At 32.9% G+C, this 23,641-nt stretch overlaps 1 protein-coding gene across 2 annotated transcripts in view; it reads left to right on the forward strand.

Annotated features, from left to right (window-relative positions):
* Positions 1-1,870: 1,870 nt before the first annotated feature.
* LOC132696039 (uncharacterized) overlaps positions 1,871-23,641 on the forward strand; it is a 228,559-nt gene continuing 206,788 nt past the window's right edge. For both annotated transcript variants that reach the window (XM_060660576.1, XM_060660577.1), the window contains exon 1: positions 1,871-2,302. The gene's annotated coding sequence lies outside the window, so the exon portion shown is untranslated. The remainder of the gene's footprint in view (positions 2,303-23,641) is intronic.

Below are 23,641 nucleotides of genomic sequence, written 5' to 3' on the forward strand. Positions count from 1 at the left end.
CGCATTTACAAGAAAGAAAAGATAAAAAGCAATGAAAACGTTTGAAGTATGACGAACTGAAAAACAAATTGAAAATTTAATCGACCAAAAATTTGTTTCGGATAGCAAGTTTCCCCAAAGATGAGGGAAATTCCTATTTATTAAAGGATTCGTCCCCCATGCGGAGATAGTCACGACCGCATTTTTATCGAAGTTTTCCTTTATCTCAGCCTTTTATGTCTCATAAAGGATTCTAATGAACGCTTTTCCAAATTGAACCCGTATTGAATTTTTGCTGACGGGTAATGAATATAAATAAGACGTTCCCTTATTAATTAAACGCGAAATTGAAAGAGAAATTTGTAGAAAATATATGTTTACCTACTTTGTATATATCATCAACCTATCCTATGCTGTAGATTCACTTCAAATTTGAGAATTACCCGCCTGAGATTTCGATAAGATAAGGCAATCTCGATTTTTTATTTTATATGCAACTAATTAGTTGCATCCATATAGATGCTAGATATACAGGGTGATTCATGAAGAATGGTCAATCTCTATATTGGAGATGCTACCAAAATTGGCAGTTTTTGGTTTTTTGACAAAATATTTACGAAATTGTAACTTATTTAGACGTTGCTCCTAGAGGATGCTAGTTTCACCGTATTAATTTCATCACCCAGCTCTGGTTTTTGACGTATTTGCATTTAGAATTCACGATATTTTTTATGTTTTCTTATCAATACTTAGGTGCGGGAAACAATAAAAAAATAATATTTTACAATAATAGTGATTAAAAATACACTCAAATTTATGATGTTGCTATTTTCTTGTGTCACTATTTTTCAAATAAGTCAAAAATGGACAGGGTTAGACGATCTAAACAAGAGAACCTTTTCTATGACCAATTGAACATTCTTTCTGATTTTCATTATGTTTCAAATAAAACTTGACAGACAAAAAAATACGCATTTTCATCTCAAAAAACCCAAAACAGTCAATTTTTATTATTCCATAAAAACTTTCTCAATTAATAAGAAAATTCAGAACAAACTTTAAACATTGAACGCCCTGTATGTCCGAAACAACCTATATTTGCGTGAGGCAATTATCATATGTTGGTGTGTGGTATCTAGAGTTTAAATATTGTCTGTTCTTTATGATGGCCGTGCCTATGCTGATAATGATATAATCATTAACTAATCCAATCAACTTTAGGTTAGTTAAGTTAGAAGAATCGAGAAAATTAGAAGATTTGTTCCAAATAGAATTTCTGAATTATTTTCTTCTTCATCTTCAATTGAGTTATCTAAAATAATCTAAATAAATCTGTCAAAAAATAAACTAATTATCAGCATTTACGTGGTTAGATAGGAAGATAACCGTACAAATTCAGATATTTTCCCAACGGTATAAAAAATATAGATAGAAGAATTTCAAGTTGCTGTTAAATAAATATTGCGCATTTCTACTTGTTTGTGTTCACCCGGTATAGAAAGATTATGACAAATAGTAACGTAATATGTCTCTGAAATTTGCTTGCGTTTTAATATTTCTTGCGATTAGCATCGTCAAAGCTGGCTGCACCTTAGAAGATAAATCGTTGTGTTACTTTTTTATGTAGATACAAATTCTCCAGTGGACCTTTGTTTCCAGAATGTCGTACGTGAATTATGCAAGCAAAAACTCGACAAAATCATCAATTGTTAACGTACCTTAGTTGGACCTTTTTGTCCCCCTTTCGCTTATGACAATAAGGCGGCCGGAGTTTCAAACGCCAATCGATAATCACCCCGTAAGGAAGTAGTTAGTTTTTACTTCAAACGTGTTGAATTGGCAGCGCCGCGATGAGTCAGAGCACACTCAGAAGACCGGTTGTGTTCTCTCTGTTCACTGTTTTGTGGTGAATTTAGTAGGCTCTGGATACTCGCGTAGAGTAACGTACGCAGTTGGCGTTTGTTGGCAATTGTTTTTCGCGTCTCGTTATCTCACGGATTTGTCGAGATTTCTTGAAGAGAAAAACTAGTAACATGTCTTGCTATTGATGAATTGTATACGTTTTCGGTGTGTTTAGGTGCTTACTCGATGGCTAGTTTGGTGTTTTTCGGATTATGTAATGTAGTAAAAATGTTTTTGTTGTTATCTTGAACAGGTGGCCCATCGGTGGTATAGTTTTTCGTGTAAAATCGTGACTTTGCTTGACTTTGGGATACGTCGTAGGAAGATGATCTCTGCGTAATTAATATTACAAAGTTCTAACGAATAAGTATTTCGTGGGTTAGCTGAGGAAGGAACGCCTCTTTTTATCGTCGGCTGTAAAGTAAGTATCTATAACGTGTTTTTTGCACAGCTGGTGTTGTCGGTGTTGTTATTTCTAGGACGGTGACAATAAATAGTTCAAATAATAAGTGTTTTTTTCAAACGTAGACTTGGTCAGTGTTGTGTTTTTGGAAGAAAATGTTTTGTTCAGGATGTTTGATTTTTTTTCTGTTCTCCCAGTTCGTCATTATTGCGGAGAATGTACGCCGAGGAGAGTCGAACCAACTAATCTCACATTCAACTGCAGAAGTTTCGTTTTCTGAAAATTTCGATAGTTTGATAAGTTTTGTGCAGAGCGAAGTCAGAATATATCCTCGCCGTTTTTTACTAACCAAATAGAGAATACATTTTTTTTTAAGTTTCAGAGATTTTAAGCTACCTTTCTTTTTAATTTATCATGCGCACTTATGAAAAAATGACTTTTAACATTAAATACATGTTCTTACAAAAGTAATCAACAGGTTACATTATGAAAATCTCAATCCAAATGTGTTTAACAATGTTAATATGGCAATTTACATTTTTTTACGCTGATTGGTTAGTGGTTTAAACAAGTGATCTAAAATCTTTGTATTCACTGGTCTGTTAAAAGTCAAAACATCAATTATTAAGAAGGATTATAACAAGTGTAACTTAATTGACTTTTACATTATAAATTATATGCAACACGATTAGATACCTATTGATCTACTAACGTGGACGTGGAAATTCAACCCTCCCTCGATGTTTTGTATAAGCTGACAGTTACCCCTCACTCAGGCGCCGTCAGTCAAGAATGACAGTGAAAAATCTTGAAATTTACCAAGGGATTTACACGTTTCGTTTAAAAAGCACGAAAACTGAATTACTTGGAGAATTACCGAAACTTTACTTAAAAATTCGTTTCTGTTACTACTAAATTATTTTGGTTAACTCCAAGGGCAAGCCGTCTAGGAAATACCTGCCTTCCTTTGCGAAAATACGGAGAAAATATGGGGAAATACGAGGAAACACGAGAAAAATTTGGGAAATATATGGTAATAAAATTAAAACGGAAATCTATGAGAATAATATTGCTATTTCATACCAAATTTTGCTCTATTCAGCCCAAAATGGATATACATTTTTTCTACCATAGGAATACAAGCAATTATTTCAATAAATTTTTGATAAATTGGTTAAAATTTAGATGAAAATATTAAAATCTCTTAATCAATGTGAATAAACAATTGTGTTAGTTATGTATTCCCTAGTTAAAATAAAATTTAATAAAATAGAATGGACAACTTGGCTTCGTATATGCACCTATGCCCTGTAAGGGCTGCGAGCGCCGGGAACTGTTTTCTGTTAACATGCGTCTACAAAAGTGAAATGGACAAAAAATTGGCACCGATATTATTATTGTCAGTGAAATTTCCTTATACATTTTTACATTTTAGGATTCTCTAGAAAATTCTAATTTCTAATTTGAAATTAAGTTTTCGATAAAATTCAAAAACGAGTTTTTTCGTTAGACCAATTTTTGAGCGAAAATTATTGCACCTCCTTTTACCCTTGCTCTCGGAGCCACCTCATCTTGAAATTCTTATATCCAACGAGGAGTTGAGTGAGCTCATTTAGAAACTCTATTTCATGCAGCAATTTTAGCGTTTTATTTTTCAAAATATTGACGTTTGAAAATTTATTTCTTCCATTTTACCACCTTTATCAAATCTGATCAAAAAGGTTGACGACGAGTTTAGCTGGGTAGTGAAAATTGACATAGTAACTCCCAAAAAGTTTTATAAAGGCTACTTTAGTCGCGAGTTCGATTTGGCAAGATCGGAGTGCAGTGTGATTGAAGATGTTTATACTGCGTAGATGTTATACGATTGAATAGTTTATATATTTTTGCATAGAATAGCACTAATATATTGACCGCAAATTGTTCTTGTTCATTTCAACAAACAAAGGTTGGTCATTGATCGGGACAAGATATTGAAGAGCCAAAAATGATTACGACATAGTGTAGTATCAGTTAAATAAATGGTATGAGATGCCAGGGATGGCTGTAGTTTGACTACAACAAACCTTTTATAATATCTGTTAGATTTTATAATATCGCTCACTGGGTGCAATAATGGCACATATAAAAAAATAGCTATTTTTAGTTAATTGTATCATAAAACTAGCTAGTGCCACTATTGAATTTCCCGCATTTTTTAACGATCTTACGCGGAAAACCGGCACATAACCCAGTGTGTCTGTAATCGCCGCAGAGAACGTAAAATTGGTAAAAAGCACAAAGAAGATGGACTTCTAATAAAATCGTAGAAATGAGTTACGCTGACTTTTTTGATTTAAAAAAACTAGTAACTCAAACTTCTTTTAATTTTCATTGGAACAGTTCAGGCGGTATTGTCAAAACAAATAACGCGTGTGTTTTTATAGTAGAAAAAGATGCTTCTCGCATATTGTTCTAAAAAATATTTTTTAGTGAATAATTCGACTTTATATAAAATAAAATATATTTTTTTCATAGTTGCTTCATAAGTTCCTGTATTATCCACATATGCAGGACATCTAAATCTCTAGTAACTATATGTATTCTGAAAAATTTCTCCGGGGTGCGGGTGCTAGTTTATTAGTGTCTGAAGAAGTTTGTCATCGTGTTGTATAATAGTATATTATTCAACCAGTGCAAAACGTCAAAATTCAAGGCGTTGGAAATATCTCCGAAAACATCCGATTGCTCCCAAACCCGTGCGGTAAAATCCCGGAAATGTCAGAAGTGGCTCGGATCCGTGGATAACGAAACTGAAGTGGTGAAGTGACGCTTCCCGCACGCTAACTCGGTGTGTAATTAGGTATTTTACGGACGGGAGTAGAAGATATATTTTTTGGGTAAATTTTTGCAAAGTGTGAATGTCATTGCTAAAATGTACCTGAAACACCTGAAATGATACTTCTAATTTGTGTCATTGTGACAAAATAATTATTTAAAATCCTTGTTCGCGTTCTTGCATCAATTACTAAGTCGTACTTCAAGGAAATAATTCAAGACAAAAATCGTTCATAGTTTCCAATGAGTTTTGCGTATATAGTTTTATAATCGTTTTGCCCACTTTACTCAAAGAATAACATAATGTCAGTCACCTAAAAATAGTTTTACTTTCGGTCTTGCCAGATGATAATATTCACCGTTCATGTTTCTATTTGTTAATATCCGACTTTTATGCTGAGTTGAAGGTGCAAATTCATATATTAAAAACGGGATCCTCTCGTCATCGATGCCGAGGGCCTTTTCACTATTACTTTTTGGATAAAATCGGTGGCTCATTCAAAACGCATTCTCCTCTTTGGTTTTTTTTTTGACCAGTTGAAGTATTTTCCAGCTATTTCCACGATGCATTAATTATTTCCGTTAAAATGGAGGCACATCGATTTTCAGAGAGGTGGCTGACCTCGAGTCCCATTATTTTCTCAACGATCCTCTGCTTCATTATTCAGTGCCGCAGTTAAATATTACAAGTGTTCCCGACTATTATATTTCTGGCATCGATAAAACACGTGGAGCGAAGCGGCAAGGCGCTAAAGAAACCCCATTCTGGAATACCAACCACGATGACTTATTCGACTCAATCCGAGCAATCGGTTCAACACGCATATGGGCTTTTTTTTTTCTTTATATATCGCGTGCTTAATATTTTCACTGTTTACCTAGTAGGCGTGAATGCCATTTCAAATATGTCTGAGTTATAAACTGACTGATTTGGCCCGGAAACAGAAGACCGTAGCGAATTTAGAAAAACTCAGTCTCAGTCAGTCTTATGAGGAACCAATACAAAATTGAGCTGTGAAACTGTAACTACAAAAAAAAACAAAAAGTTGATGCGCAAGGTTCCGTTTTCTCTACTTTGTTGTTTACAGATATGAACAAAAATTGTAATGTAAAATAATTTTATAACCTGGATTCATAGAAAGGGAAGTTTTTGTTTAAAATTAAAAAAAAAAACTCAATGTGAAATTGATGTCCGTTGTCTTCAACTGAGTGAGTGATTTTTAGGAAGCTTTAAAATTGACGAATAGAATATTTCTGGAAATATCACCAACAATGGGATGAATAATGAGGTGTTTTTTTTTAAAGGCATATATCGTATATCAAGTAAAATAACAATTTAAGTCAAGTCATTTTGCGATTGATGATATCGAAATAAAAAGCTCCTTTTAATTTAATTGAAATTTTACGTTTTTCGATATTTTTGTAATTTCACAATTTTGACCAGCATTTCGAACACTGTTATGAATCCGAGAATGTGGTGTATACACCTCGTTTAAAGTCAAGGTGGCACTAACTACAATTACGTTCTCTTAAGATCCTAAAAAATCTCTTGAACTACAGTGTTGCGAATAGTTCGGAAGTTGGAAATATGAAGCAGTGGGCAAAAGGGAATGAATGAATATACTATGATGTAGATGTTAAAAAAATAGACATTTTCTAGTTTAGAATTGGTCCCAAAATGAACCGGAACCACATTATTAAATTTACCGACTTCATAGCATTTTGCCTTGAGCCTTGTTCTGCCAGGTAAAGAAAAGAGATATGAAAGTGTTAGTAACTTTTAGTTTGGATTGACTATACAATTTATTAATTTATTTATTAAAATTATAAAATAGTGGTGGTTTGGATTCAGAAATGCAGTCTTAAACGTTCTTATACAGAGGTGAAGTAAAATCTTTTCGTCCGTTTTTTGGATTACAAATTACAACAGAGCTTCGATCGTGTGAGGCATGGGAATTCTAAGTGAGAAGCGTATAAATTCTAACAACATAAAAACAATTTGTAATTTATATTATAATCAAAGGGTTGTTTGTAGTGAGAGCGAAGCGCGAGCACGGACTTGCAAAGAATGATGCACAAAATTCTCAATAGCAGTGAAGAAGCTGGTCTTAGACTTAGTATCAAGTTGACATAAACAGGACATTAAATGTCCAGAGAAGGTTTTCTGTTCGCAATAAGGAAGTCGAGAGAGTGGGTATGGTCTGTTCATAGATATAAGAAAGTGACCCATTGCTTTTGAATGGGATTAGCCAAGGGTGGTCATTAACATACAATGCAACAAGATTATTACCTAAAGTTTCGGAATTTAAATTCAGGTAAAATTGTGGTCCGTAATAGAAAATAATTTTATACCTACCTGTGTTTAATATTCTTTGCAGGAGATGCTCCCGCCCAAATGTAGAAAACACTATTCTATTGAGCCTAAGGAAGTTATAAACAATGTTTATTTGACTCTCATTGAACGTGGTGCCAGCAAGCAATCTTTAGAAGAAACGGCCACATTGACGAAAATTCCAACATCAACTGTATGGAAAATTGTGAATAATCCCATTTCAGCGAGGAAAAAAAGAATCGATGCTGACATTTTCTCGAGCGTAAATGAAAGTGATCAAGATAAAATACGGCGTAAAATTTACCAGTTATACGAGGAACAAAGGATGCCTACGTTAGATATCTTAATTAGGAGGCTTGAAAAAGATGAAACCGGTGTTAAATGTGGCAGAACTACCTTATGGAAGTGTATTCAACACATGGGTTTTAGATTTAAAAAAATTGACAAAAGGCAACTTTTAATGGAATCTTTTAGAATTCGGAAATGGCGACTGGAATATCTAGAAAAAAATAGGATTTACAGAGAACAACAAAGGCCAATTATTTAGTTGGATGGAACCTGGTTCGACATTTATGATACTCCGGAAAAGGGTTGGGTTGACTCAACTGATAAGTGTAAAACAAACGCATGGCGCGGAGGTAAAAGAATAACTATTTTGCATGCTGGCTCTAATGATGGTTAGATTCCAAATGGACTTTCTCTGTCTGCGAAAAATATTAAAGATTCTTCTCTGGATTACCACCCCGATTTATTTGAAAGTTGGTTTAAAAACAAACTAGTTCCAAACTTTCCTCCTAATAGCGTCATTGTAATGGGCAATACAAGTTACCACAGTAGACAGTTGACTAAAACCCCTTCCTCATGTGACACAAAAGCAACAATCCAAAACTACAGGTATAATAACGACATTTATTTTCACGAAGATTATACCAAAAAGCAATTAATTGAGGTTCTACAAAGTTTGACCCTACAAAAGGAACACGTCTGTGATAATTATGCAGGAAATCTAGGGCATACAGTTTTAAGGCTTCCACCTTACCGCTGTATATTTAATCCCATTGAACATGTTTGGCACCAACTGAAATCTGCCATTCGTCGTAACAGTGTTTTTCCCCGTGTTAACTCCAATGTGCTCAAAGTTGTCTCTTGTCCTCAAAGTTGGGCAAATTCTGTTAAACATATAGAAAAAGCAGAACAATCGTATATGCATATTGCAATTAATATAGAACAAATATTAATTAGAACAGGCGATGATAGAGATAGTGATACTGATATATTATGTGAATAATTTTAAGTAATTTTATTTTAGATTTAAACATAAATACATACATAAATAAATAAATATTGTTGAGTATCATTCCTAACAAAACCCCAAATAATTAAATTCTAATCAAAGTACGGACCTGTTCGGCCATATTTCGTATCAGTTAGTCATTTTTTTATATCCATGAACAGACCTTACCATGTTGAACGAGACTGGATGACACTCGCTCGAAATCAAATCCAGAATAAGTAAAGCTAGAGCGGCATTTACAAATATAAGGATAGTGTTGTGATTTAGAGATATCAACATCAGACTTAAGATCAGGTTAAATAGTGCTGCCGCAGTCATTTAGAATGACCTCTATGAAATTATTCAACAGGCCACAGTAGATTCTTTGAATAGTGTTGTCTCTTCGACGAAACCTCATTTCTAGGGATTTAAAGCTGCAATAATTGGCAACGTCGCAAACAGCAAGTGCGAACCACGAACACCGACGAGACGGGAGGAATCGACAGCGCCGTGTATTACACTCACGACTAGAAATATATTAGATATGTATGTGAAAGCAGACTGTTTGTTTTTGGTGCGATCGGGACACGCAGCTGGCCTCTCCGCTCGTCATTACGCAACTCCGATTTCCAAATTTAACTTCATTTTGATTTTCTCAAATTAATTTTCATTTATGTAGTTATGTAGTGTTCAAAACGTTTTTTGTAGGTGTTACGGTTTATTAAATGTACAGTGGGTTTGTTATTTACTGCCTTCTTTATTCATCACTATTCATTCTATACTATAGCATATACTGCATCAATTTACGATAAACGACATCGACAATTGAAATTTAAATTGCTATCGCTGAAAATATTAAAAGCGCTTCAAATCAGTGTCTTAAATGATGATCGATTCTAGTTTTTTGATTTATTTTGCGGTTTTGGGAGCTTTCTAAAGCCATTTGAATTGTTTTGGTATTATTGTATTTCTAGGAGACATTGTTATATGCTAAAAATATAAGAGTTTAGGAAATGTTGAGGATCGCCCCATAACAAACTTAACCTGGACTTTGGGAGCGGTATCGGATGCTTTCGTAAGAATGAGTGATTGGGTTCTTATGCATATAGGACGAAGGATGACAGGTACTTTGCTGATCTCTTCTCTGTTGACGCCGAATATAGTTGTTCATATGAATTTTATATTAATAACTCAGCGATATAAACCTTCATCCAAACCTTTTGAAGGAACAATATGTGGAGAATAAATTTAAAGTTATAGAAAAATAGTTTATATTTTTCAAGTTAAGTTTTCAAAAGGTTTTAAAATCAAAAATATTACCAAAAGTATATAGACTTCCAAAAAACACGTAATTTTCCTATCAGAAGATGATGCCAAAAAATATAATTCTATTAGAAAGTTATTTACGACTATACATCTGGCACACCAAACACATTAATAGAGGTTTGTTTTCTAGACAAATTTCCTCTAATCATAAACGACTTGTTTTTAATTTTATTGTACGCACTTAAAGTGTTAGTAAAGCGAACAATCCAAATATTCAATAATAGTATACCGCAGATTCTATTTAAACAATATAAACTGAAAACTCCCATAACAGGGCACTCACGGATCCTGTAGTTTTGTCCGCTTATTAGAGGTGTCCACTCATTAGAGTGCATGAAAAAAAAAACAACATAAATCATAAATATGTATTACGTTTATTTCTTTAAAAACATACAAAAAACTATAAAAAAAAGTAGATAAATAAACTTTAACAAATTTGACTGAAAATGATCTAAATTTTTAAGGTGTTGAAATGCGATGCAGTCCTCTTTAGCAAAAACTTAAACTTTAATTAATTTAATGCTTCATAGCTGTTAATTGTGCTAGGCTCCCCACTATCACATTCTTGATCGGTGTCTTCTTCCGCTTCAGGTTCTTTCCTGTTTTGAGTTGCATCTTCAATGTTCAAACTAGTCTCCTCAGTCGCTGTAATATTGTCGATTTCAACATAGTTTCCAAGAGTTTATTGCGTTATGTTCATTTCTCTAAAAAGAAAGAGAGAGAGAAAAATCATAATTTTTTTGACAACCAGCTTGACTGACTTAATAAAATAAAGTGCTTCTAAAATATTTACAGACTTTGCTAAATCGGACGCGGACATTACTTGTTCCATCTTTGATAAAATGTGCTTCAGTATGAGTCCACGATAAAAGAATTTAACATTTTGTATGGGGGCCATTTTTCTATCAAATTGTAACAACTATTCATTCATAATGTCTCATGGGATCCTTTCTTACCTCGGGCAGCCTTTCCAATCACGAGCATCTTCTTTTTGTCCTGCCATATTAGCACAAAATAAAATTGTAACCTCTCCTTGGAAAGCTTTCCACGACCACATTTTTCGGATTTCAAAGCAAGTGTTTTGTTAGGTAAGACTGGAAATATCCGAGTAGTGTAGTGTAGTGTAGTGCAACTTATCTTAAACTGATTTACATCTTCTTGAGTCACATCTGCTGATTCTCTGGAGATACACTTAAAACTTATCACATGCATCCTGCGCCACTTTTGTAGCCATCCACTGGAAGCTTTAAAATTTAAAACATTAAGTTTTTCGGCTATTTCTTGAGCCTTGGACTTTACTAAGTGCCCCGAAAATGGAATGTTTTGACCCCGTAACCGAGAAAACCAATCAAAACACACTTTGTCAGTTTGAAATCCCTCAGTTTTTACAAAATTTCTTTTGTGATCAATATTGCTTCCCGACTCCCACTGTGCACGAATGCTGTCTTTATTTTTCACAATTTCCTCCGCTTGAGTTTTCCCGATTTTTCATTTTTCTGCGAGCTTCCGAACCGATAAATTTTCCTTTTCCGAAACGTTAACAATTTCCATTTTTACTCGCAAACTAAGAAGTTTTTTAGTAAGTGCCATTTTAAAAATTATGCAATTCACTTACGATAATAAAAATACGATATGATATGAAAAATAAAAAAGGTAATTCCCCTATAGGATTAATAAAAAGGTAATTCCCAGATATTTTAGCGTTGTCCTGTTATTGGACGTTTACGTCTATTTAAGAGAGGTATTTTTTTTTAAATCGGTCGGGTGTTGTCCGCGTCCGTTTAATGGAGTGTCCGGTACAGGTAAAAAGGTAGGCAAATATTTTGTTCCAAAAAACATGCCCGTTTAAAGAGGAGTGTCCGCCTAATAGAGGTATTGAGGGGTTTCATTAAAATTCTTTTCTTTCGTAGCTCGTTACTATTCTCATCCCCAGGAGCGGCAAATTAAAAAAAAATTTCACCCACATATTACTAACCCCAAAGACAATCGAGAATTGTTAAAGCGACCGAAGAAGGAATTGTAGAAGTATTTTGAAAGGAAGGAGATCAATATAGACATCATAAGGGAAGGCTTATTAGTGACTGACTATAACTATAAAGTTTAAAGGTAAAATTATCGTCATGTTTCTTATTTTGGTAAATGCACAGATTTTAACAACCACTCAATAGCGCGTATACTTATTCAAGCGCAATTTAAGTCGTTTTCCGTAAATATATAATTACTATAGTATTAACAAAGACCGTTAATCCATTGTGTGAACACACCCAGTTTTTGGTTTAGATTCAATGACATTTGACATACTTTCAGACAACGTGGCTTTTGTTTGCACTGTGTATAATCAGACAATGCTCTTCCTGAGTGAACTGCATATACACAGCAAATGAAGGTTAAACATACCCACTGTTTTATATTAGTTTTCGTTTTTTATACATAATGATAAAAGGATAACACAATTTAAAAAGGACTACCCTATCCGCTATCGTCTTATTAAAATTTTTAAAGCGTATGCATAATTTGGCAGGCGATGACAAATGTCCATGGTATGCGCATTGAAATACATAGGTGATCGCAAATTAAGGATATAATGAAACACAATAACAAATGCTGCAACCTTGAAACTTTAATAACCATGTTATATGTGGTTATGACACACCTTTTCAGTACAGAAATTAGTATTAAAATGTTTTCCTTTCTTTATTGTGTTTGTATTATCACTGTTAGTTGGTTTTTGTCTGTTTGGCCACATGACGTTCTAGGTACTTTTATTTTACGCAAGTACGTCAAAAGACACACAAGGCAAAAAAGATTTGTATTGCACCAATTGTTTTGAAAGAAGCGCTAATATTTAAGATTTGGCGCTTATAACAATATATCAATTTAATAAATTTGTCTAAATGTCAGTGCCTAGATTATTAGTATATCTCTACATCTAAAAAATCTGTAGAAATGTTAAACTAAACTAAAACTAAACCGATGCGATTGGCAACTTTTGGCTTAGTAAACTAAAAGTGTAACAATAATGTAATAACATATTTTGTGTATGATATTGATAAAATTTGAAAGTATAAATTCGTGAGTGAAAATGCTATAAAAGCGGTGTAATTATCGACCTCGATTTTATTCTTGTAAAATATATACTATATAGGTACATAATTTGGTTTTGTCGATAAAAGGGATAATGCTGCTTCTAACGGTAAGTTGTCGTAATTCTTATCTGTTTGAATTATCATAGTCGTGTATTATGCAATAAGTTTGATTAAATCAAACTTCATCAACATATTTGCATAATGTATTTTTTCTATGACCATTGGTTTTTGTTATCTCAGTTATCTAATTCTACCGAAAATATACGATCGCAACCAAACTCGTAACCAAAGTAACGAAAATTCTCGAAGTGCCGCGCGACGTTGTTTAATGAAGCTGAAGCTTTAAAGTGGCAATTTTGTGCATGCGTGATTGGGTATTTTAGAGAAGTGAGTAAAAAACAAATGAAACTAAAGAGCGTTTTAGATAACTGTCTATTTAGTAATTTCAAAAAAAAACTTTGTTTATGTTCTATAGTTTACTTTTGTGATTGTCACATCTGCCCTAAAAAATAAAATCATTAGTTCACGCTTTTGAAGAGGTGCTGTGATACAATGCTCAGACAAGCTACATGAGTTGCTGACTAGTTTTCCCAACCTTAACAGATGTGCTTGCATTAGCAGCTTTTAAATTTAAATCCCATTCGTAAACAAATAAGTTTGCTAATGGATATGAAGCCGGTGCGGTACATTCGCTTTCTGCACTTTCTGTCTCTTTAATGCGATTCGCGTTTTATTAAATTATGACTGTCTCGAATGTTGATTTTATGTGCGTCTGCAAACGATTGCTTGAGTGCACAAGGTGAACACTTCGTTGTCGTCACACCGAGTACGGACTGTTCTAATTAGTTGAACTCCCTGATATTTGTAAACTCATGCGGGTAATAAACTACGTCTGCGACAAGTTTGCGCGTATTTCCCCAGTGCAACATAAATCAGATTCATACATCACTTTGTAGAGTTTCATTCAAAGTTTATCGTGTAGTTCAACTTCGATATTTCATTAATTAGCTCTTTGTGATTGATGTTGTTGTGTTAGCTATTCTGTATTACTAATTGTTGTACGTATTATGTGTTTGCAAGTATTGTAAGTAGCAACTAAGTTAGCGACGGCAAGCTTAAGAAGTTCGTTTCACAAGGTCCGATTTCGATAATATATTTTTATTATTTGGAAACTATTCTTTTTCATGTTTTTTAAGGAAATCCAAAAATTACTATATTTTTCAGAATAGATAAATATTGTTGTAGATTGACACTATCGAGATTTACTACATACTTTTTGTTATTTCATTGTACGGCGTCCTTTGGGTATTATAGCGAGTGCAAATTGAAGATCAGGATCATAATGTAAGTATTATTAATAGAAAAACACACTTTCTGGGATTTTTTAATTTTTTTAAAATGAGTGGAGGGGATTAAATTTGAGTACCCTTATTATTTTTCATAACTAAATTGAAGAAAAAATGTATGAAATGACAAAAAATATATATTTTTTTATTTTATGTTTCGCCTAGAAACCTTTTTTGTCTCTTGCAATTTTTTCATAGAACTTACCGTTTCCAAAAAAAAAAATTAAAATGCAAAGCAATGCATAGCGAAATGAAAAAAATAGATAAAACAAATCTATTGGATCAGGGCCGTTCCAATATCTGTAGTTTATCAAGAACTGGCTTTGCTCCTGGTCTTTTGGTCCTCAGCCACCATGTCACTGCCCCATGCTTGAGGATAGACACCACCATGGTACCGTAGATGCGATGCATGATCTTTGGCCCCAGGCCCCAAGTACCCCCGGTACGCCAACAGAGCTCCAAACGCCGTGAACGCGAGGGAATCTCGCTACAAATAATGTTTTTCTTTTTTCTTATCCTAAAAACGAAGATAGGTAGAACAGTAAAATATTATGTAAGTATTATTAATAGAAAAACACACTTTCTGGGATTTTTTAATTTTTTTAAAATGAGTGGAGGGGATTAAATTTGAGTACCCTTATTATTTTTCATAACTAAATGGAAGGAAAAATGTATGAAATGACAAAAAATATATATTTTTTTATTTTATGTTTTGCTTAGAAACCTTTTTTTGTCTCCTGAAATTTTTTCATAGAACTTACCGTTTCCAAATAAAAAATTAAAATGCAAAGCAATGCATAGCGAAATAAAAAAAATAGGTAAAACAAATCTATTGGCCAGTTGTCACTTATTGCTTTATTTGACGTTGCTCAGGTAGTTTGGATTCAAAATACCTCTAATTTAATCAAAAATTTATTATCTAGGTAATCATTTAATTTTTCTTTAATAAAAATTTTAATTGCATAATGCTGAATTAAACTAATGTAGATATGCAGTTTATATACGGACGTACAAACGAAAATTTTTTGGAATCATGAATGTAATGCATTCTCAGTACAGTATAAAGATTGTATATTGGTTTTAACTTAGATGTCTTGCTTATTGGTTGTGTTGTTATTTGCGTTATATTGTTTAAATAAAATGTTTTTAAAGAAGATATTTATTCGAAGTTTGCTAATGATTAAATCAATTAATCTTACTTATCTTTTGGGTTATTTTTAAAATGTTATTGTTTAGAAGATAATTGGTAAAGGTGGGCACGAAATACATCTCTTTGCCATGGCCCAACTAAATTATTTTTCTAAAAATTTTTCTAAAAATTGTATTTTTTTATTTGGAAGCTGTAGTTTGCAGGAGGAGAAAATAGTTTCTAAGTAAAATATGAAATATAATTTTTTATGTCATTGCTTTTTTTTTCTCCTTTATTCAGTTTTTCATTAAATTCAGTTAAGGAGGATTTCCTTCACGCATTTAAAAAAAAATGCTTATCCTTCGTAATATTTTATATTATATTTTTGTTTTTAAGATCAAACATAAAAACGTTTCTGCCACATTTTATATAACAAACCAAAATTTATATAGCAAACTAACATTTATTTTAAACGTCCTTTATAAACATTCTTAGAGAAATCACAATATCTCAATACTTTATTTTAAATGCAAAAGGTCTTTGTATGGATGTGCTGCATGCACGGGAAATAGTTGCTATTGTAGTATTTAAGCACGTAAGTATCTCGCAGCATTATTTTAGACATTGATTTTAAGAAAATTTGACTTATTCATTTTTTATTTGCTTTGGAAGGGTTTAGCAACATTGGTCACCCTATTTGTTAGCCATTAGATTTTTCACCCGTGGCTGTATAAATGTGGTGCGGCTAATAATTATAGGCGTTGAGTTTTATGCAATTTTTTGAAATTCTTTGCTCAGATAAAATATCAAAAACATGGTGACATCAAAAAGACTGTCAGTCATACGGATCGTGTGGTTAGTCATTAATTGCTCTTTGAATAATATACATGCTCTTAAAACATCTATCTTGGTCACAACATTCCGTAGCGTAAAGCGCAGATAACCTTGTATGTTTGCTGATCATCGCGTTTGCTTATCTCGCGTTGTGTTTGTCCACTCAGAGTTGAAGAAGAAAGGTTAGTCGAATATTTGTCTGCATTGTTTGCCAATAACCTTCGTCGAGTGACAGGGGCGTAAACAAAAACGACGCAAAAATCAGATGTATTAACGGATGTTAAACTTGTGCCTTGCCTATAGCTAATGTAATGTCAGGATTTCAGAATTTTTATAATACAATTTATTTGCGGTTATGGATGAGAATTCTTGTTCGAATAACAAAAATACACTCAACAAGTGACATGCTTCTGTTTGTTGTTAAATATTTATTTGTCGAGCGTCCTACGTGCTTGCACATCTAAAAGAAACTTCGTAAGTGTTTTAGGTTTAGTGTACACCTCTTTCCAAACTCGAATTACGTACTTTACTTTTACTCAGATCCCGCTTAAGGATTGATTTACAAATTCTTCAGTCGGGTTCAGTAACGCAATAAGCAATGACACACAAGACAAGATTCGAAGTAATGGACAGTTTTGCTCTTTGAGTCATGAGAGAAAATAAAATGTCTTCTACAGAGGCGGCCTCAGCTTGGTAGAAAATGAAAAGTCGTTTCTAAGTCTATATGGAACAAATCCATTAAAAAAAATGCTGACACAAAATCCACAATATGTAAAATTGATAGAAAATTTATAGAAACAGGACATCTAAAGATCGACTAGGTCGTCGGAAAACTAAGAGAACACGAGAGAATATTTTAGTAGTAGTTGCGGATAATCCCCATCGTATCTTCTGAAGTAGCTTCAAATAATAATTTTAACCAATAGCTTTGGTAGCTTGATTAAAAGAAGAACACTATTTTCCTTACAAGATTCATGTGCTTAAATACATTTTTTCGTCGTCAGATACTGTTTAGTGATGAAGCGACGTTTTGTTTAAATAGTATTGGAATGCAAATAATCGTCCATGCATGAGAGATAATTAAAGACAACATCCATAAAAAATAAATGTTTGGCAGGGATTTTAAATAAAAAAATTATTTGACCTTATTTTTTCGATTAGAATCTTACTGTGCCCTGATATTTATTTACTTTTATTCTCGCAGTTTCTTTCCCAAATCGAAATCAGTCTGATATGTCAGATGGACAGATTTGGTTGCAACACTATGGTGAATTTGTAGAAGAATAGAATGTCTCCAGACATTACTCCACTGGATTTTTTCTTTTGGGGATATTTAAAATATATAAAAGTGCATAAGGAAAAATCACAAAATTTATAGGCTTTAAAATTTAAACTTAGGATCTAATCCAGATTAATAAAAATATCCTTGGTAATGTTTTGTAAATTATCAAGAAGTTAATGATGGGCATTTTCAAAAACTAATAAAATAATTTCTTTCACATGTGCTGTTTCTATAAGAACTTTACTGGTAATTTCTGTTTTTTATTGTTATGCTCATAAAAAGTAAGATATAGGTGTAGGATATGCTATATGAATTATGCGTGAAATTTGACGCAGAATTCGAAAATTGAATAAAAAAATGGTGTTCCATTAAAAAAAGGAACTTGGTATGGACATCTTCTTTTTGATCCACCCTACATATTTTCTATTAACCGCACAAAATGCGCAAGAAAAAATTATGTGACGTGTATTTTTTTTAAATCCAATTCCTAATTTGTGCACTGCTATTTAAAAAACTAGTTGCATATACTGTAATATAACATATAAAGATTCGTATTTTATTAATTAATGACATGAAAATACAATATGACGCTCATATGAACATAAAAAGTAACTTTTCGAAAATCGACTTCAAGTAGGTGGATTTTTAATAAACAGTTTGTTGTCGAAAATATAAAATTGGTAGTGAAACTGGGTCAGTTTCGGTCATATTGACAGCGACAGTGTCTTGAAACTTGGTTAATACCAGCAGCGACCAAAAAGGGGTTTATAAAATTTGCATTTTTTGATATTTTTGAGTTTGAGTTTGATTGTGATATTCAGTTTCACTCATTTTAACTGAATAACTGCCCAATTCATAAACCTTCCAACCTTTTGCATAACGCTTGGTTATGACTATTTTCTTTAGAAGTTTTTGTTTAATGCAGTTAGTGCTTAGTTCTAATTTTGAAAATAAAAACAAAATTCAAAAAAATGTTGAAGTTATAGCTATAGTTTGGACCAAGTAAGCTTTTAACGTGTTGACTTAAATTTGGCAGTCAATGTGCAAACTAAAAATTACTAAATAGACACTTATTTTTACTTATTTTATGTAACTATGAGCAGAATTATATTTTGATTCTTTGTCTAACCATTCGACACATCAATATGGTGAAGATTAAAATCAATCTTTGGATTTTTTTCGCGATTTTAATAGAGTTATTCAACCAACGCTTGATTTGTATTTGTTATGTGTGCATGAGATGTGATGAGACGATGTGATATACCAAGCATGTTGGAAAATTTGAGGATTAAGTAACCTCAACATTTGCCGTTCAGTTAATTTCATGATGATACCTCAATGATTGAAATTTTCCGATTAAATTGAACGGGTTTGGGTAGACAACCCTGAATTCCTTATATTTCCTCGTTGTCGATAATTTTTATATGCATGAAAGACGTTAATCACAGAACCCTCCAATAAAGGTAGTCCAATAAACAGAAAATATTTCTCGAACGCAAATGGCAAATAATAATTGAGATTTTTGTTTATGGATGTCGTTTGTTTTGGAAGGGGCAAAACTTGGTTCATTTCGCCAATACTTCATTCACAACCGCTATAGAATGATTTCAATTCGCGATATATAAAATAATGGGATGTCTATATCCCCGACTCGTTTCTCATTTAAATTCCTAATTAAAGTTGGGATTAAAGGCTTGACATCGATAATTGCTTCTTAAATTTGCCTTCCGCTTATAAGTCGATGGCTTTCGGTATTGGGTTGTTGCCTTTTCACTTTAATCGCTGACGGTTTATTTGTATTAATATCATTTTAGTTTTTTACTTATTCAGCAATCCTATATTGGAACTTGTGGGAAATTCAGTTATTATTCAAGACTCCCTTTCCTACATTACCATTCTTTGAGATTTGAAAAATTTTGCAATCAGATTTTGAATGGTTCCTGTAGTATCTCAGCTACTAGGGAAAAGACTTGTCATATCTTCTTTAATATGAAAGTTAAGTTTTTGATTTTGTAATAGAATATAATATGTGTTACCCGCAAAGTCTATTATGCAGTCATACCTAGGTTTGCTTAGGCAAAGTCCGCATTGCCGGCCACTTTAGACAAAGGCCGAATTTATTAGATATTTCGGACTGCCGATACACAACCTTCGACATAACCTACCGTATTAGTATCCTACTGTCAATATTCTTTGTTGTACAAGTATAAGGTGCAGTTTGCGATAGAAGAAAAAGAAATCCATTTGTAATAATAATTTATTGTATCTTAAAGAACAATCACAAATACATCTTGTATTGTTTATGTATGTCACTGACTACCAAAAAATAAATATTTGCCAAAAAAAGGGAAGTCTCTTTGGGTAGAACATGTCGAATAATTGCATAACCATTTTAATCTTTTGCATTTCTAAGAGTTAGTGGTACATTTTTTGGTACAGCTACATCTTTGAAACCCTTGCCTTCCAAATGAAGAACTGTGCCCACTAATTCCGCGAAGTGATAGTTCCTTAGTGCTTTAATCATAATATCTCTTTAAATGAGCCATTTTATTGCAATTGTAGTGAAAATGTGTTTTTCTTTTTATTTGCCAATTTTTAAATTTGCCTTCGTAGCTCAAAAACAAAAGGTGCTATTAAAAATCTGATTATACTATTTTGCATTTTTCAAGATAGTAGGGCAGTATTATGTAAACCAAATTACAGAGTTTCCCAAAAGAACGCATCGAAAATGTTCCATGCTGTACAAGATTCAAAACTCAACAAATGCTTAATGATATTTTAGGTTTTGACGACTATGGGTTAGCATAAAAAAATCTTCTTACCTTTTGATTCGTATCACATAGATAGTCCTCATTTTCCAATTAATTTTATTTAATTATTTACAAACTTTCTTGTTAGGTAATTTCATTTGCATTTTTTAATATGTTTATCTAAGTTTAATATAATTAAGTGTAATTACTTTTGAAAGTGCACGAAAAGCTTTATACATCCATCTGGTTAATTTTTACTGTATAACTCAGATTGGCCTAAAATCGGGTTTGAGCGGCAACATCAATAACGGAATCAATTTCTTCATTGTTATATTTTCGCCAGTGCCCTCAGCAATGCTCTAGCAATATTTAAGTCACTGCCTACACAACCTCAATTGCCAAAAATGTGTTAGTTAATGCGTATCGCGAAATACTCGTTGACATATTCGATATCCTTTTTTAAAGAGTTATCTAGTTGAAATTTTCCAAAAGTTTAGCAGATTCAATTTACAAAACTGGTGATGGCCGATAAAACTAGAAACTACATCGAAATCCTGTTCCAGACATCTTTTTTGGTTTTGAAAATATGTGATTTTGAAAATAGTGCACAATTTTTATATACCCATTTAGAATACGCTGCAGATTTTATTAGGATATACTTTAACCATTCGAATGAAATTCGTTCGATTAATGGATTATCTACACATTTCTCTTCTCGTTCGGATGTCCACCGCTGCGCATCGTTGGCCATTAATCTCGAAAAATAATTGTGAAAATATTTAAAAATCTCAATATTAACGTTTCGGAACAACGACAAAGCCTAATGAAAATTTAATGTTAAGTGGAATCGTTTCGATTGTCGATATCAAAGTACTCGAATGTGCTCGATAAATTCTAAACAATATACATTTTTATACTGCACTGAATGTTAGCGTTGTTGAGACAGGATTATTCTCCCAACCCGTTTATTAAAAGCTTCCTAGGATATTATTTGGGGTTAATAATACTTCTATAAATAGAGTAATTATTTGCAATATATTCATAATTTTGAATTAAGGTGTATTGGAGTATATAGTGATAAATAGCAGTTAGTTAAACAGGATCTGTGTCCAATTTATATTTAAAGTTAATAAACTAGATAGGGAGATCAGCTGACCGAAAATGCAAGTCAAATCATTTACGTCAGTACTCTGTATTGGGGCTTTTATTTTTTGTTATATGTATAAAGGACTTGTTTCCTTTCTTCGTCGTTTGAAAGATTTTATACCACTTTGGTTTGTAGTAGCAATAACTTCCAAATTCTGAAATCCAGTAATGTTTTGGTAATGGTATTGAATTGAATCAATCAAATCAGGTGAATGTATTCGTTTATAAGTATAGGTGATGAATTTGTTCAGTCGGTCTTGTTTATCTTGTTTATCAAGCACTAGCTCGTGCCAAATAAAACTCTTGACAAAATTGGCGTTTATCATACTAGTTGCATAATATACTATTATACTTGCACCAGAAATATAGTGCTTTTACAACCGACCCCGTGATTAACTTTGCCAGCCTTCCCTGCCGAATTTACCTACCTACACTCACAACCAGGATATAAGTATGTTGTCGCCGAGCTATTCTTAGTACAAAGTAACAATTTTTTACGTTCTACTTCATTACATTTCCACATAGTATCATTAATTAATATGTTAATATACAAAATATTAAAAATAGTACAGACAACTTTGTTCTGATATTTTACCTACCTCTTGCGGAATTACGTTTATGGTACTATCACTAAATTTTGGTGCAGTGTTTTTCTTCTTATATGCGCTTTCCACTTTAACCAAATCATCTCAATCGTGATTTCGTGAGGCTCTCTTCAAAATATAAATCATTTTTGTACAGAAATTCTTTAATTTCTTCTTTATTTCAAGAAGTATTTGGAATTTTTCTAATTTGGGCTGAATGATACGAGGCATTATCCAACACAATAACAGTATTTGGTGATAGTTTTGGCAACAGTTTATTTTCAAACCAGTCCGCAAATATTTCCGCGGTCATGTTTTCATAGTAATCCACACTTGAATCTTTGACGTTTTTGGCAGACAAAGATAAGGCATTTTCCACCTAACCATTTTTGGCCCAGCATACGTTTCCGTGTTAAGGCGGCACTTGTTACTATTATCGCACCATCCTTTTTTGACTGTGTCGCGAGCGTCGAACCACGTTTCGTCCAAATACATTATTGGCCTATTTTGCTCCAAAAAAATTAAAATTGCATTTAATAAACCACCCTTGTAAATATTCAAAACAATTTGTTTAGCATCTCAAGACAAATGGATTCGTTTTTTTATTTGCTCAGGTGTTCGACTACCATTTCCACTTCGTCTTCAAATTCTGCGTTGTTTTCCATGTCTTCTTCCAACAGGAGAACATCTGTTTTATTCCACACTCTCCACATTTTAAAGTGTTCAAAATCAGGAACCTTCAAAAAATATTTAATTGTAAGATTCTAATAAATATTTATCTGTACTCTTATAACTTACCTTTATTTACCGCGAATATAATCTATAGTCTTAAAAAGGAACGTTGTTGTTTACAAATCGAAGAACTATGTAGAAGACACAAAAATACAAGATAAATAATGTTGCTAATCCACAGTCACGCAAGACAAAAATGATTATTTTGAAACTTACCTGTAAGATAAATAGAGTACAGGTATTTAGCCAAAACTAACCAAAACTATCAGCAGCATCAATGCTTAATCAAATTTAAAACGATCCATTTACGTTTCAAATAAATATTTCAAGTTTTTACAAATATTCGTTACGGTCCATCTCCAGACCTACTTAATGCAGAATAAACATCTGTTGGGATGGGTTTTACCACGGTCCTCGGAAGGTCTGCGGATAAGGTGCTGTAAAATACTTAAAACGTCAAAGCGATAAATGCACTATATTTTTGGTACCATTGTACCATACTTGATATTGTTAATGGTTAGTGTGTTTTTGTTTATCTTTCATATCTGGCGTGCTACAGTTTGCATCTGTAAATGTTATAAAATGTTATATTAAGCATTACATGCAAAAAATTATCTGCTGTGTGTTTGGTCAAAATGTCGTCTCCAAGCTGCCAAATACCACACGATTTATGACACTCGGCTTGGGATTAAGTGCCGTTTCCACACAGTTCGTTCTATT

This window comes from Cylas formicarius, unplaced genomic scaffold, assembly GCF_029955315.1.
Source record: "Cylas formicarius isolate icCylForm1 unplaced genomic scaffold, icCylForm1.1 PGA_scaffold_1__22_contigs__length_36826433, whole genome shotgun sequence".
Lineage (NCBI taxonomy): Eukaryota > Metazoa > Arthropoda > Insecta > Coleoptera > Brentidae > Cylas > Cylas formicarius.